Below are 15,570 nucleotides of genomic sequence, written 5' to 3' on the forward strand. Positions count from 1 at the left end.
ATTAATACAAAATCTTTATTAATACATCCTTTCCGTTCCAATATATGAAATACATACACATATGTTACATAACATATCGCACATACATTATATTACATTATATTTTATAAGGGTATCTGATAATGTCCCCATGGTAATGTGTCGGTCGAATCAGGTATGATATACCGCTTATCGTCGTACGGACTTAGAGCAATTTTTGTCTCGCAGATGGTGTATACTTCATGCAATTTCGACCTAATACATGACTGACTACGTGTCATTTCAATCTCATCGTTCAGGCACCGCGTATAATCGTCGAATGTTATCGTTCTCGCGACAACGTTACTTTTGACACCTTTAACCTTTTTTGTATCTTTCTTACCATCTACTCGCAAAGCGTACATTTTTGCTCTGAGCCCGACGAATTCGGTCATTATCGCACCGTTATTCTCGTCTTTCATCAAGCCTGGCACCTTTTTGTTTGCATGCGCTATACTGTACGCGTTGTCAATTGGATAATCGCTCGTATCGAATCTAGCTATATCGCGTTTCATATTTTCATACACGTCTTCGCATTTAATATGGTATATTAAACTATCTGTATCGGTGTACATTACCCGACATCTGTCACGATAGAGCGGTGACATGTACTCGTGATGAAATTCGTACAGACACACTTTCGATATGTCGAGTATACACATACCAACATAGATTGGTTTGTTAAATTTTACTTCTAGTTTACGTAATTCTACGGCAATTAAATTTTCTGAAAAGACGCTCCTGCTATGGAAATTTGGTTTCGCTATCATCGCCTCTGCTCCGTATCGTCCGTCCCACTTTGTCAATAATTTTACATCTACATGATTACGCACATTTTCCATCGTTTTGCCAAATACCGCGTTGTTCATCAATTTGTACAAATTTTTCTCAAAATCATTTTTCGCTTGTGTTCTAAATTTTGTATTTAGTTCAATGTAATCGCGGAGCCATGCGGATTGAGTGAATTGTAATACGCGATGTATTTTTGTAACGCGAAGACCGTGACGCGTGCACTGCTGCAGGTTGCGGTAGTGTATGACATAACGCTTCTTATCATATAGCGTTGCGAGAAGCTTATCTTCCCGCTTGCCGGGTGGTTTGTCACGTGTCGGGCAAAACGGTAGGTCAGTGTGCGTGTCGTGAAGATGTTGTGGATACTCTAAATCTACTTCGAGGATATAGCCTGTAGGTGAATCGAGCGCTATTGACGATATGTCAAAGTTAGATACATCGTCGACCCATCGAAAATCGGCATAAGGTAGTGGTTGACACATTGCCCATCCATACAAATTATTTACATCTAAATACATTAAATATGATGATGGTTTCGACGGATCATATGACTGCATGTACTTGTTATTAGCATGGGCGTATCTTCCTGAACATTGACTTAGACCACCGCGTATACCCCGTTCAATAAACATAACCATATCGATATCGGTAAGCAGTTCGAAATTTACGCATGTATGTTTTAACATGGCGTCCCATGTATACCCAGGAAGAGTATAATAATACGTAGGGTCGAGTCCGTAACTCGCGATGCAAGTGTCGCGAAAGTTTTCAAATATATCTGCCAACAACAAGACATCAGTTTTTAAGTACAGATCGCTGTATTCACCCAAGGTTTGAATGGAGAACTGCTGCCACACGTTAACGGCGTGTGCGTAGTCGCTCTCGGATACAGTGTCACTGGTTAAAGAACTGTAAAACGATTCGCGTGGTGGTAAACGCATGTCCTGCAGCCTGTCCACGCAGTCAATGTACTCGTACGGAAAGACACCTTTTCGCGTTAATAATTCAAAATTGTTAGCGGATAATGCGGAAAAATTGGAACGTAAAATTTTTAACTTATCCTTATCGAGGAAGGATGCCAATTTGTCAAGACTAGCATTGAGAAATTTGTATGAATCGATGAATCGTAATTTCATGCAAGCTTTCCGATCTTTATCGTCGTCGGTACTATTGACAGTCTTCGTAAATGAAATGTATTTTTCTTTTGTTATTGGAAGCACATCTACGCGTCCTTCATACGCGGTAGCTATTTCTTTTATGATAAAATGTGCGTCATAGCCGGATAGATTATGGAAAACTACAGGAATGACATAAGAGTCTTTGTAGTTTAGATTACAGTTTGAGTGCGCGGGACCCCTGTATCGCCCGGTCAGATGACAATGATCGCGTACGCGTGTATCGTCTTGTACGAACAGTTTCTCGCATATATGACAATGCGTGGCGCTATGAAATTTTTCCCATTCATCTTGCGTTAATTTTGTCATGTGGACATTATCAAACAAAATACCCTTTACGCGATGCGCTAAATTTTTAAGTTCTTCGGCGAACCATGAAACGCAATCGATACTACGGTGAGAATTATACGTGGATAACGAGTTGTCGTACGAACATTGCACGTAATACCCAACGCTAAATACCTCGTGATGTTGGGAGTATGACGTATGTTCCGGCGTCTTCTTCAGCACACACTCCAAGTCGGCGTACACCACGAAGGGAAGTCGCTCCTTTCTGTTGTAGTTGTCGAAGTCGAGCCACTTGTCTTTATCGCTTGGTAATCGGATAGCGCGGTCGTTCATTTCTCGACAGTCCGCTATGTGAGCCTCCAATTTTTCGCTCAAATTAAAGAAGTGCAAGCATCTGTGAAAGAAAAAAAAATTACAATTTTATTTACAATTTTATTTACAATTATTATATAGATTGCAATAAATATACATACCGATCGCAGATATATTTTTGACCATTGTGTTTGCTCAGTTGCGTGCTGACAAGCCGGGATAGATTTTTTATATACGCGAAATGCCCAACGCTGTCGTCCTCCTCCACATACAGCATATTTACATGTTTTTCTCTCTTCCGATCGGTGAGCTGTATCGGAAGAATAGATAATTCCTTCTTCCTCTCAATGCCGTAGACGTTGATTGAGATGTTATTTATATGTTCAAATTTTTTTATTTGGTTCAACGTCATCGGAAACTCAATGTTTTGTAAATTTAACACTGTCGTGTAATGAGGATATGAAGATTCCCGTGTCACATTTCTTTCGGTGGGGTACAGAGCGGCCACCACTGACCACGCGAAACATGCATTGTCCGTTGATCGCACGTTCACCACCGCTCTCTTCGTCACAATTTCTCGCGGCAAGTTTAAATAACACCCAGCACGCATAGGATTGCACTTGTTGACGTTGACCGTAAGATCGAGGATTCGTGACAATGCCCATCCGCTATCACGTTCCTGAAACTCTTCGAGAGACGCCAATGTGGATTCGATGACATGCCGCTCATACCACTCGTGTAAATCGGACGTGCGAAAGAGTTCATAATTTCGCGTGTTAATGCTTTTGTTGGCGCGCTTATCACCTGTCACAAACTCACCGTTGAACACAGTATTTACTTTTGCACAGTTGTGTATTTTTATAACATCTTGCACTTGCTCGAGTACTACACTACTAGCGTCTTCCAAAAATTGTCGCGGTTCGATATAGTCTGCGTTAATCACCACACCTGTCAGTATCCGATTTTCGAACGCGGTATCGATCTCTCGCCAAACGAGTCTTCCTGTGTTATTATCGCCACTGTAATTACCACCACTGGTTATAAACTGTCTCTGCAATCGAGTCTTTGCACCCTCGAGTCGCGCGATTCTAGCAACCAAAGATTGTCTATATCCAATCGAGAGTCGCGGACGTTTGACACGACTGCGTTCTTCGAGCAGTTTGATAAAGTCCTCGCAACGCAGCGCCCATTCAAAATATTCGCCCAAAGTGGTGACTTGGCGGGACCGCTCCAACAGATCGCGTTCGTTCTGCTCGATGTTTTCCATTATTTCTTTTATTCACTATTATACCACTAACACTTCTAATACAAGAAAGTAACCACTAAACTTTTTTCACCGCTGCATCTATGCGCTTTCAAATCGTACTATGGTTTGACGCGCTCTCATCCTCCTTATATATATATTTCACCTAATTCTATCTCCTTTTCTAACATTTGGCGTATCTCAAAAGATAGTTTCCCGAGATATCGGTTTTATGGATAGAGGAGTAAGGACACAAGCTACCGAACGTTGGCGCTGATACGTTGCATTCTTCCTTAAAAAAAAATATTTAGGAAGATGTTTCGCTCTCGTTTACGACCGATTTTCTGCGAGGGTACAAAGCAGCCGAACGTTGGCGCCGATACGTTGCATTCTTCCTTAAAAATATTAAGAAAAAATGTTTCGCTCTCGTTTTTATGGGAGATTTTCCGCGAGGGTACAAAGCTGCCGAACGTCAACGCAAATAGGTAGAGGCCTATTAAATCACGTTTGACATGTTCGTCGCAGCGTCGGCCCTAAAATCTTCATTCCTTTCCTAATGATAAAATGTCCATAAAATGAAAAACATAGTTTTAATGAACTCTAGAACTCTCCGTTGACAAGTTCGAGCAGCCGGACATCGGCGCTTCCGTAATAAAATTATATTAACGAGGGTACAAAATTGTCAATCATCGGCGCTTGTTCTATACCTTTTTGGGGAAAATGTCTAAGACCCCTCATAAAAAAGTCGTAAAGATACCATCTACAAATATTGCACTCAGAAAACTCCCCCTCCTTTGTCGAAACATCCCCCTCCACCCGCGTGACGTCAGCCCCCGCGCCTACGAGATACCCCCACCCCGCGTGACGTCATACCCCTCGCCAAGGAGAATCCCCCGCGCCCCGCACCCCCCTCAGAGGACCTGATCTAGAACTCTCATAGTATTACTACTTTTATCCTTCATATGATTCATACTCACAATAATTCTAAAAATAAATTACACGTTTCTATAAAATATTATACCTATGTTATATATACTTGTATACACATTACGAATATGAAATGTGATTCGGTCTCGATCATGCGGTCACTGCCGTGGGGCGATTTAAAATACAAGGAGAAAAATTGCCGCAATCGGCGTGATAGATATCTATTCTTGCGCAATTAGCTGATATAACAGCTATAATAAACACATAACACATTTCGATTTGATTAATCTTTTCAAGGAGGTGTCGGTGCAGCAAATGTTATGTTTTTAAGCGCAACGACAGAACCAATTGTCAACGCGGAAAAGAAGCAACAATTTAATACATTTCGAGATTTTCGAGAGGACTTAGAAACTTTCGAAAATCAATAACGTGCTTTTTTCAGAAAGGGAAAAAAAACTACAATTATCTGCAATATAAATTTCACGAACTTTAATAAATAATTGTTGGCCTTATTATAGGTCTTCATTTAATTAATCGAAATTAAATTTAATGATTTTATCTAACGTATATTTGTCGGTTTATGTTTTATCAAAATAATTTTTATTGATCACTCACCCGATTTGCCGACTCCCGGTTGACCCAGTAAGATCACTTTAACTGTCTTATTGGCAAGGCCGAGGCCCCAGCTGATCGGAGGACTAATCCTCTTCTTAGTGGACGCTAACGGCGGACTATTACTATCCATGTCTTAATCGCCACTGCTTCCTTCGCAAGGTGTCTCGTCGATTATGAACCCTCTCGCGTGTTCGATGATATTTAATGGATGCATTATTCATAGCGATCTGTCGCGCGCTTCTCAAAGGGTGAGCACGTAATAAACAATGTGACGACGACGTCACTAACTGTGTCATTAACTATTATTAGAATAATATGTATCACGCGTATGATTTTATTACAAAAACTAGTATGACAGTGTAATACAGCGCTCACAGTGTTGTAATAAAATACGCTTTACTTTCAATTACTTTCAGAAACATTTGGATATCGCGCAGCTAATAAATTACAGATCAATTGTCGATGCATCGTATATATTTGCCGCGTGCCATCACGCGACGACGAGCGGTTATTATTAACTTTATGAGACTTCGACATTTCTTTTATCACTTTATTACGCGTCTCCGTGTTTCATGCCGCGTTTCTTCCGCAGATATATGGTGCGTCGCGGCTCGGTCGCTGACTCATCATCTCGTTGCAACGAGTTGCATCGCGGTTCGATGCACTTCTCACTCGGCTCGGCTTGGGTCTGCGAGTGTATCGCGAATAATTGCTCCGACTGTTTAGCACATGATGCATTAACAATACGCCTTGTCTCTTCGCTCCGTCCTCCTTCCAGAGGACGATCGGAGACACATTGGTGATGGTAAAACACTATCATGATCGGGTATCGCCGATGGTGCTGCATGTATACACTTATCTCGACGCGCTGGTCTTATCCAGGCTAGTGTACAGAACATGCGCGCCCTTTTTCTTTAGCCTTAAGTGAAAATGTGCTAAGAGAGCTATATTTAGTTTATGCACCTGGTTCATCGATGCCCCGTTAAAAAAACGAAAAAGAAAAATTGGCGGAAGAAAGAGAGAAAGAAAGGGAGAACTATAGATATTAAAGATTCTGATACATTATTTAGTTATTTAAATTATTGCTAATGATACTAAAAATTAAATTGCAATTATTCTAAGACATCCGGTAATTCAATAAAAATACATGGAATAAAAGACATAAATGTTTTACAGAAATCTCGTGTCAGATTATAATAAGCAATAATGTTTTTTTATTGAATTACAGAATGTTCTAAGATAATTGCAGTTTGTTTTACTTTTCATTGCAATTTAATCTTTTAACTTTTTTATCTGTTTCTAATCGATTTTTTCATAGTCTCGATGCAGTACATGTTTTTCTTTAAGTTACTTGACCGGATGATAACGTTCTATAATTAATGGAATGTGCGCGTTATTTCTTTTAAAGGCGTTTTAACCCTTGTAATTTCAAGCCGCGTTAAGTTCCATCGATTATTTTATGTAGGTGAGAATAGGGTCAGAGGTTATATACTTTGAGAGCGTCGTGTAAAAGTCAATTTTTCACATTAACGTATATAATCTATTAATAAATAATAAATAAAATAAACGTGATCTGATGTTATAGATGTCGGCGTTATAGATGTCGCCAGATATTAAGCGCTCTCGCCTATTTTTCTCGCCTATTTTTCCATTGTAAGTACGAGGTTATTTTTCTCTCCTATTTTTCTCGCCTATTTTTCCATTGTAAGTACGAGGTTAATTGATAATTAATCAAATGGAACTCAGTGATCTCAAACCAAGAGATACTGTTCCGAAAAATTAGAAATTAATTTTCGCGCTTGGCTCTATTGCCGACATCTATAACATCAGATCACGTTTATTTTATTTATTATTTATTAATATTGAGAGCCGATTAAATAAAAAATATTTTCTTAAGTTTACGCCTGGGCCTAATCATGGCGTTATTTACAAACATCTATTTAGAAGGCAAATGAAAAATATAGGATCGAAAGGGTCTGAATAGCTTAGTGGTAAGAGCAGTCGCCCGGAAAGCGAAAGACGCGGGTTCAATTCCCGCTTCAGCGACTTTTCGGACCTATATTTTTCTCGCCTATTTTTCCATTGTAAGTACGAGGTTAATTGATAATTAATCAAATGGAACTCAGTGATCTCAAACCAAGAGATACTGTTCCGAAAAATTAGAAATTAATTTTCGCGCTTGGCTCTATTGCCGACATCTATAACATCAGATCACGTTTATTTTATTTATTATTTATTAATATTGAGAGCCGATTAAATAAAAAATATTTTCTTAAGTTTACGCCTGGGCCTAATCATGGCGTTATTTACAAACATCTATTTAGAAGGCAAATGAAAAATATAGGATCGAAAGGGTCTGAATAGCTTAGTGGTAAGAGCAGTCGCCCGGAAAGCGAAAGACGCGGGTTCAATTCCCGCTTCAGCGACTTTTCGGACCTATATTTTTCTCGCCTATTTTTCCATTGTAAGTACGAGGTTAATTGATAATTAATCAAATGGAACTCAGTGATCTCAAACCAAGAGATACTGTTCCGAAAAATTAGAAATTAATTTTCGCGCTTGGCTCTATTGCCGACATCTATAACATCAGATCACGTTTATTTTATTTATTATTTATTAATATTGAGAGCCGATTAAATAAAAAATATTTTCTTAAGTTTACGCCTGGGCCTAATCATGGCGTTATTTACAAACATCTATTTAGAAGGCAAATGAAAAATATAGGATCGAAAGGGTCTGAATAGCTTAGTGGTAAGAGCAGTCGCCCGGAAAGCGAAAGACGCGGGTTCAATTCCCGCTTCAGCGACTTTTCGGACCTATATTTTTCTCGCCTATTTTTCCATTGTAAGTACGAGGTTAATTGATAATTAATCAAATGGAACTCAGTGATCTCAAACCAAGAGATACTGTTCCGAAAAATTAGAAATTAATTTTCGCGCTTGGCTCTATTGCCGACATCTATAACATCAGATCACGTTTATTTTATTTATTATTTATTAATATTGAGAGCCGATTAAATAAAAAATATTTTCTTAATCTATTAATGTTTATAAATATGCTCACTCTCGTAATCTCTCTTTATTTTACAATGTAATGTGTGAACGAAAACATCTGCGTATATACTTAAAAAAGATTCGCGAATAGCGTCGATGAACTTTTCGAATTAGAAAATTCAGAATTTAATGACGAATTTTTATTTCGCTAGAAATAAAAATAGGTCTCTCATATAGGTCCAATATACTATTTCCTCTGATATTAGATCACTGACAGCTCGTACGGAAATAAAACTGTAGTTGGTCGATAAATAAAGAATAAGATATTTATAAGGTACTGTGATAAAATTGAATCGGTTAACATTGACATATCCGGATGACGAAGAGGGACTATTTTCTTCATTCAAATTTTCTGAACACTTTCTTACATGTACCTTCTTCGAAGAATATAATTATAGTTCTTTATATTTTATAGTTCTTTTTATTAAAGAACTGAGAGAATAATTAAGTAAATATATAGAAGAAATAAGATGTAGGAGAAATAACATCTTAAAATAACGTCTAGGACCGACATTTTTAGTTTTACATGATTATTTCAGGATTTTCTATAATAAGCTTACTTACTTACCAACACTCGTAGGTGGATCGTTAAATTGTTATTTAATTTTTGTACTGATTTTTATTTTTATCCCGCAGATTTCCCTCGTAAAATTATTAAAGTCTCGCCGCTGAATTATTAAAATCTCTCGGTTTAATCTTGCGGCGGAGGAGCGCTCCGTCTGAAAAGTCTACGTTTTCTTGGAATTGTTTCGACGATTGTTGGTAATCTACACACGTTTCCTCGTATCTAGCTATTCGATTGATAATCTAAATATAGACAACTCGATCGCACGGACCGGCGACACTGCTATCGCGGATACGAGAAAAGCGTGCCGGCGCTCGTTGACCTCCTCTCCTGCGAGTTTCACGAGGTTATCAGCTAAGCACGAGTCTTCTCTCTCTCTCTTTATGAATTATCTATAAAAACAATCCTAAATCCACTCATCTAAAAAAGAAGCCCAATGGACGTGTCTCGTCACTCGTCTTAAAAAAATACAGAAAAATAGATAGATGTCCCAAAGGCGATCGTTTACGAGTTACGCATGGATAAGATAATGCTGGATCCATGTGCGAGAAAAAGAGAGAAAAAAAGAGATTTGGAAGGGTCATTAATTTTGTTTTCTCTTTTATGTTTTTTGTCTTATTTGCATCGGACATTTTTGGTAACGGATGTAGTTGCCATGCCAGATATCGGCAAATGACATCAGCCCTTGATAATCCGTGCGACACATTAGGCATATTTTGCTACGAGAAACCGTGTATTTAGTAAAAAGATTCGATCGTATCGCATCCTCGATGACGAAACCCAAATTGCAACTGCCAAGAGTTGCTCTTTCGGAAGTGACAGTTGGACAGAAAGGATGAGAAAGTATTTTACGGTTGGCTGGATAAGGGTGGTTTTTGTCAAATTACTAATATAATTAATATAATTACGAAGGGATCGAGTAGACTTCGCAGAAGATAAACGATAAAGAAGTTGATGACTGCTTACTAAATTTGACGAACAGTTGATATACAATGATTCATTGTTTGCAAGATAATAAAAGACAAAATACATATTTTACATTAATATTATAAAGTCTCTCAGGCAGATGGATTCGACAGTTTTTTGACTGCTGCATATGAAAGACGCGACAGGACATTTCGTCATGGGTAAGATGTTGTTTCATAGGCCCTTTGAAACATACCGTACGATCGATGTAAAATCAGTTTATAGCTCTGCGGGGTTGAGTCTCGACTTGGAGAACGCCATATTTCTTGATCATCACGGCGTGGCAGGTTATATTTCGGTTTTATTCCGGCTTGACGTCACCCTTTGCACGAATAAAGACTTAACTGCGCTTTACGTACAAAGAAAATACAAGAAAGGATCGAAAAAGAAGAACTTTATTGCAGTTTTAGTTCTTTGAAGTTATAACAATTTGACGTGTAATTAAATAAGCATGTAACTGCAATAATATCTAAATATAAATAGGATATCGATAATTTAATATTATTTAAGAATTCTCTTTGCAAGAGGGTTGATTGCATGCAAATACTATTGCATCATTAGAGTGTTGTAATTGATTATTAGAATTAATTAACAAGTTATTATAAATTAACTAATCTTGTGATAACCGGTTTTTATTTTCTTTATTTTTATCTGAATATTAGTTTCCTGTTATTGATTGCGATTGTGCTGAATGCTGCAATCTTTTCTAATCAGTATTTTTCTACTTTCTTCAAGTCTGCGTGACAAAATATCGGATTCAGTGCAAAGTTCATTGGTAAATTTCCCAATGTATGAACCGCTGACCGAGCCGCGAGTGTTTAAAAATGCGAAATACATTCTACACCATTTCCCGGAATATGTTCGTTTCTGACCTGACACGATTTTTGCCGTTATAAAAAGATTATTGGCAGCTACATTATGAGAAAATCTACGCGAGTGCGGACAGGCCTCGGTCTCTGTTAATAAACACGCGACCTGGGGCTTGCAAGAAAAAGAAGCCCCTAACATTCTACCAAGAATGTAAACACAGCAATAACGATTGTGATCCCAATTATAATCGCATAAGCATTAAAATGTCGTTAACTTCTTTTTACTTCTTTTCTCTTCCCGGCCTTTAATTCCGGAACCAAATGTTAATGCGCGAGGTGAAGTTACTGTGAGTAAAGTTATCTTCATGCTGCTGTACTATGCACTTTGCATTGCACAACAAGGTATATACACAAGAAAATGAGATAACATCCGTATCGCAAAGGACAAGATATTTAATTGTGGCTTTAAAAGTTATGTAATTTATATCAGGTTTTTTTTGCATTACACATTAGGCGTCTAATTAATTTCTGCTGGCGACTAGACGTGTGTTTGCAATAATTTTTAAATTATAGCGTTTTCACGTATCTTTCATTTATTTATTGTCGTATTTCGCAACGGTCCCGCCTATGTCGACAAGCACACTTGAGCTATTACTGGCACTGGCGATAAGAAAAAAGAGTAAAGAAAAAATTCTGTTTTTTCTCGATTACACGAGACAGCCAGGTCGAGTGAAGGTTGAATTTGGACCCTACGTGAACGAAACAACATTTTATTCCCATACATCAGACGGCGCCATTCTTAATTAATCAATAACAGAAAGGAATTTTCCGAGAACATGTTATCACTTGTCCTATAGAATTTCCGTTCGACAAGAAAAATTTGGTGCGCGTGTACCAAGCTCGTGTAACTAAAATAAATAATGTATACATGTTTGCCAGATGGTAAATGTTAACACTCTTCTTCTCTCTCATCAGCTCTCCTCTCTGTTTCTCTGTCTCTTTTTTCGTTGCTTTGTGGTAATGCCCCCAGTTTTTATCGAATTATTCGACTTGTTTTTCTCCAAAAATCTTAACCAAGTCTCCTTACACAAATTGTTTACAAATTTTTTGCCCGCATCGTACGAATTGCGCTCTCGTATCAAGTGACATGTTTATTGCCATATTTTTAACGCTGACATGTTTATCGTGGTTTGTTCATTAAACTCGATTTTAGGGTCGACGATCTAAAATTGATTTCGAAGATCGGGGGATGGTAATCCGCCAAAAATTTAACAAATATCGATCGATGGGGCTTGAGATAGTTGAGTGAATAGTAGGGGGTTGAATAGGAAGTTGGATCTCTTCATGAAATAATATTATGCTAAATTTTGAAAGATATATTTTTTAGAAGAAAACCTAAAAGATAGAAGATTTTGCTAATTCTACATAAAAAGTTATTTATTTATTTACTTACGTTTCTCCCCCTAATTTTCTTTCCAGAGAAGAGTCATACGTAGTGAATCTACCTTATTCCACGATGAGAGAGCTATCGTCGGAACAGAGTCCGCGATCGGAGATGGAATTCGTCAGCGGTACGATAAAACGTAAGGTCGATGATTTGAAAAAGGGACGGCACAGGGGGAAAGGTGATCGCAATTTTGATGGTGAATGCAAGGGGAAGCCTGATGTGAAAAAGCGACACCGCGGCAGGCACTGCAGATGCCGTCGTCGGCGTCTGGAGTGTCGCCGAGCTGCCAAGGTGCTTTCACAAAACGTCACGGTGTCAATGCTTGTCTAACATTTTCGCTTACTAATGTTTCTGTTTCACGCATTGCACACATATAATCCGATTTGGGACTAACTGCATTTTTATTATAACTCTGCATTTCGCGAATCTGCACCACCCGAAATGCATGCGTCACGAAATATTAACGCAAAATAATCCATCTAGCACGCATCTGCTAACAAATTTGGGAAGCTAAAATTTTTTGAAAGGTTTTTATGTAACAGTTGATGATTTTTTTTTATTATGACGTTGTATTTTTTTTTAAATTTTTAATAAAGAAGAAGCTGATTTTTCGCTTCAGATCGAATTATCTTTATCTATACTCTAAATTGTTATTTATGCAAATATCTGAAGCGCAGTTTCAAAGGTTGTAAACACACTTGATACGACGTGTCCTTGTTTACGGCATCGTGCATTGCTGTCTCTTCTCCTCTTTGTATTCCATTTCAATCAAAAAAATAACTTACGCTTTGCATCTAAAAATAATTATATAGATAGATGATATCGTGCGTATTTATTTTTTTTTCTTAACGTTGCATGATGTCTGGTATTTGTCATCATCGACGCTAAGATTGCAGCGCAGCTTCATAGCTATAGTGATCTCCTTTGCATGCGCTGTCTCTTGTATCGATTAAAGATTGAATAATTGATATTAACGTAAGGAACGGATCATAACATGTGTGCGTTTCTGTCGTTGCAGGTTTCGCGCGGCGACGCTAAACCTCTAGACTCTAGATAATAAATTCGTGACATCGTCGCCGACAGAGAAGCCTACGTTATTTCCCTCTATATCGTAACGTTGCAGTGCTAAAAAACAATACCGGTCGTTGAGTCGGGTTCAATTCCCGTCACTCGCACTTTTTTTTTATTATTTATGCAAATTAGAATATTTATTCATCTAAAACAAAATTAATTCAACAATTTTTTTTAATATACACTTTCAAAAAACAATTTTTTTAATGTACTCAAAAAACTGGATATAATTTTTATTCAACTTATAATCTGATTTTACACCTTATATTTAATATATTTAATTTTTTATATATTGCCCAAAGTTTAACGTCATAAAATTTTGTCCTCGAATTACGTGGAACGCTACGCGCGAGAGGCGAAATCTCGTGCCTGCCGCCGCACGAGTCCACGAGACGCTCATCGTTGGTTTAGTACCGCTAATACATGTAACGCTGGTGTGGAGCCCTTTTTCTATCGTATGAAAATTCTAATGAAAATAGAGGGATATATATATATATAAAATATATATATGTTATACTCGTATATAAAGAAAAGAAAAGAATTAGGCACGTTTTTATCTGCCTGATTTTCGTCAGTAGTAAATGTCAGTTCTCTGGTGTCAAGTAGCAGGTCCCTTCCTTTTATTGCTCTTCTACCTCTCTGGGGATCACAGCTTGACCCCAGCCTTCGGCCAAGTATGTCTGGTCGACGTATAGATATTCTTCTATGCAGTCCCTGCAGTTTATTGCCGGTTTGATTGTTACTATTACTTTATTGCATTTAGTGCAATTTGTTTGGTCGCCAGCTGATATTTCGTGGACCAAATTATGCGGTGGTATTGTTGCATATTCTTGGTTTTCCTCGGCTGATATTTTATCATAGCATTCTTGACAAATTTTGCTGCAGTCAGTCGTATCTTGATAGATTTCACCCTCCATTAATGTAACACACCGGAGTTCTGTTAGATTTCGGTATGTTTCGGGGTGGTCTCCTGGTTTAACACCGTCGATTGGGCCTTGGCGTACTTCTTCCGGCATCTCGGGTGTCCATTGAAGATGGTGATATACTGGCATTGTTATACTGCAACCGATGATCAGGCAGTATGTTTTGACGATAATGATGTAATTAAGATAGAAAATGGTTCCACTTGTTTACAAAGTATTATTATTATGAGGTTAAGTATAAGGTATAAATTTGCGCATGTAATTAAAGAAGAAACACATATATTCATGATAAGTATACAAAAAAACTGAAATCTAAGAACGCAAATGTTGAAATATTACCAATAACGATTCAATATATATATATATATATGGTCTAATAGTAATTAATACAAAAAAAAAAATAATATGATATGATAATGTGTAGCATCAATAATGACGCTATAATTATAATATGCAAAAGAAGTACATAATATAAAGAGGAAAGGTAGGGTGATATAGTGACTAATGATAATAGTAATTAATATTTGGGATATATGGGAGTACTTAAACGCTTGCGTAATTCTAACTAATACATAATTCAAAATTCAAACGAAGTAGTAGTAAGGTAAAGAAAATTTAGGGTCTATAGGAATACTTATTGTTAAACACTAGAGTAATTCTGAATTAATACACAATTCAGATTTCAAATGAATAGTGGAGTAATAAAAATTTAGAATATATAGAATTATTTAAATGCTACAATAACTCTAAGTTAATACATAATTCTGGTTATATATATATATTTTTTTTTTTTGTTTTTTTTTTTTTTTTTTTTTTTTTTTTTTTTTTTTTAGACTGAGGGTTCCACGTCGGCGGTGATTTTTGTGCAAAGTTCGGCGTGGCCAATCCGAATTAGCGCGTCCCTAAAGTTATATGCTCTATCGAACATTTTGGTGGTCTCCATATGGAGTTTCACCAGGGCCGCACCCTTTCTTAGAGGATGGACTATATTTATCCATCCATCTTGTCCCTCTAAAAGGAGTCGACACAGGTCTCGTGTCATTATTGGCCACGTTTGCCTACCATTAGGGGCTGCGGTGTGGGCTAATCCACATATTATGGCTTGCCAGGATACCCCCTTAAAACGGTCTTCTAGATGATACACTTCGCTCATACGGCGCCACACTGTTCTTCCCCAGTCGCCGAGCATTATTTTGACCATCCAAGTGTTTTTATTTATGCTTTGTATAAACCCTCGCTTCCATCCTTTCTTGTCTTTAACCACGACCTCTAAGTCCTCCTTCATATGGTGAGGGTATACGAGCAATGAATTGGCTCTCCTATCCATCCGGAATTGGATTTCTTCTTCCATTTCCAGGAGTTCCCT

At 37.7% G+C, this 15,570-nt stretch overlaps 1 long non-coding RNA gene across 1 annotated transcript; it reads left to right on the top strand.

The window, feature by feature from the left end:
* The first annotated feature begins 12,174 nt into the window (after positions 1-12,174).
* Positions 12,175-13,327, top strand: LOC145946898 (uncharacterized). The gene is made up of 2 exons (XR_014427091.1): positions 12,175-12,501; positions 13,229-13,327. It is a non-coding gene; the product is annotated as an uncharacterized LOC145946898 (long non-coding RNA).
* Positions 13,328-15,570: the final 2,243 nt, after the last annotated feature.

This window comes from Prenolepis imparis, unplaced genomic scaffold (assembly GCF_030444845.1).
Source record: "Prenolepis imparis isolate NDT839.2.m4 unplaced genomic scaffold, iyPreImpa1.0 SCAF_26, whole genome shotgun sequence".
Classification (NCBI taxonomy): domain Eukaryota; kingdom Metazoa; phylum Arthropoda; class Insecta; order Hymenoptera; family Formicidae; genus Prenolepis; species Prenolepis imparis.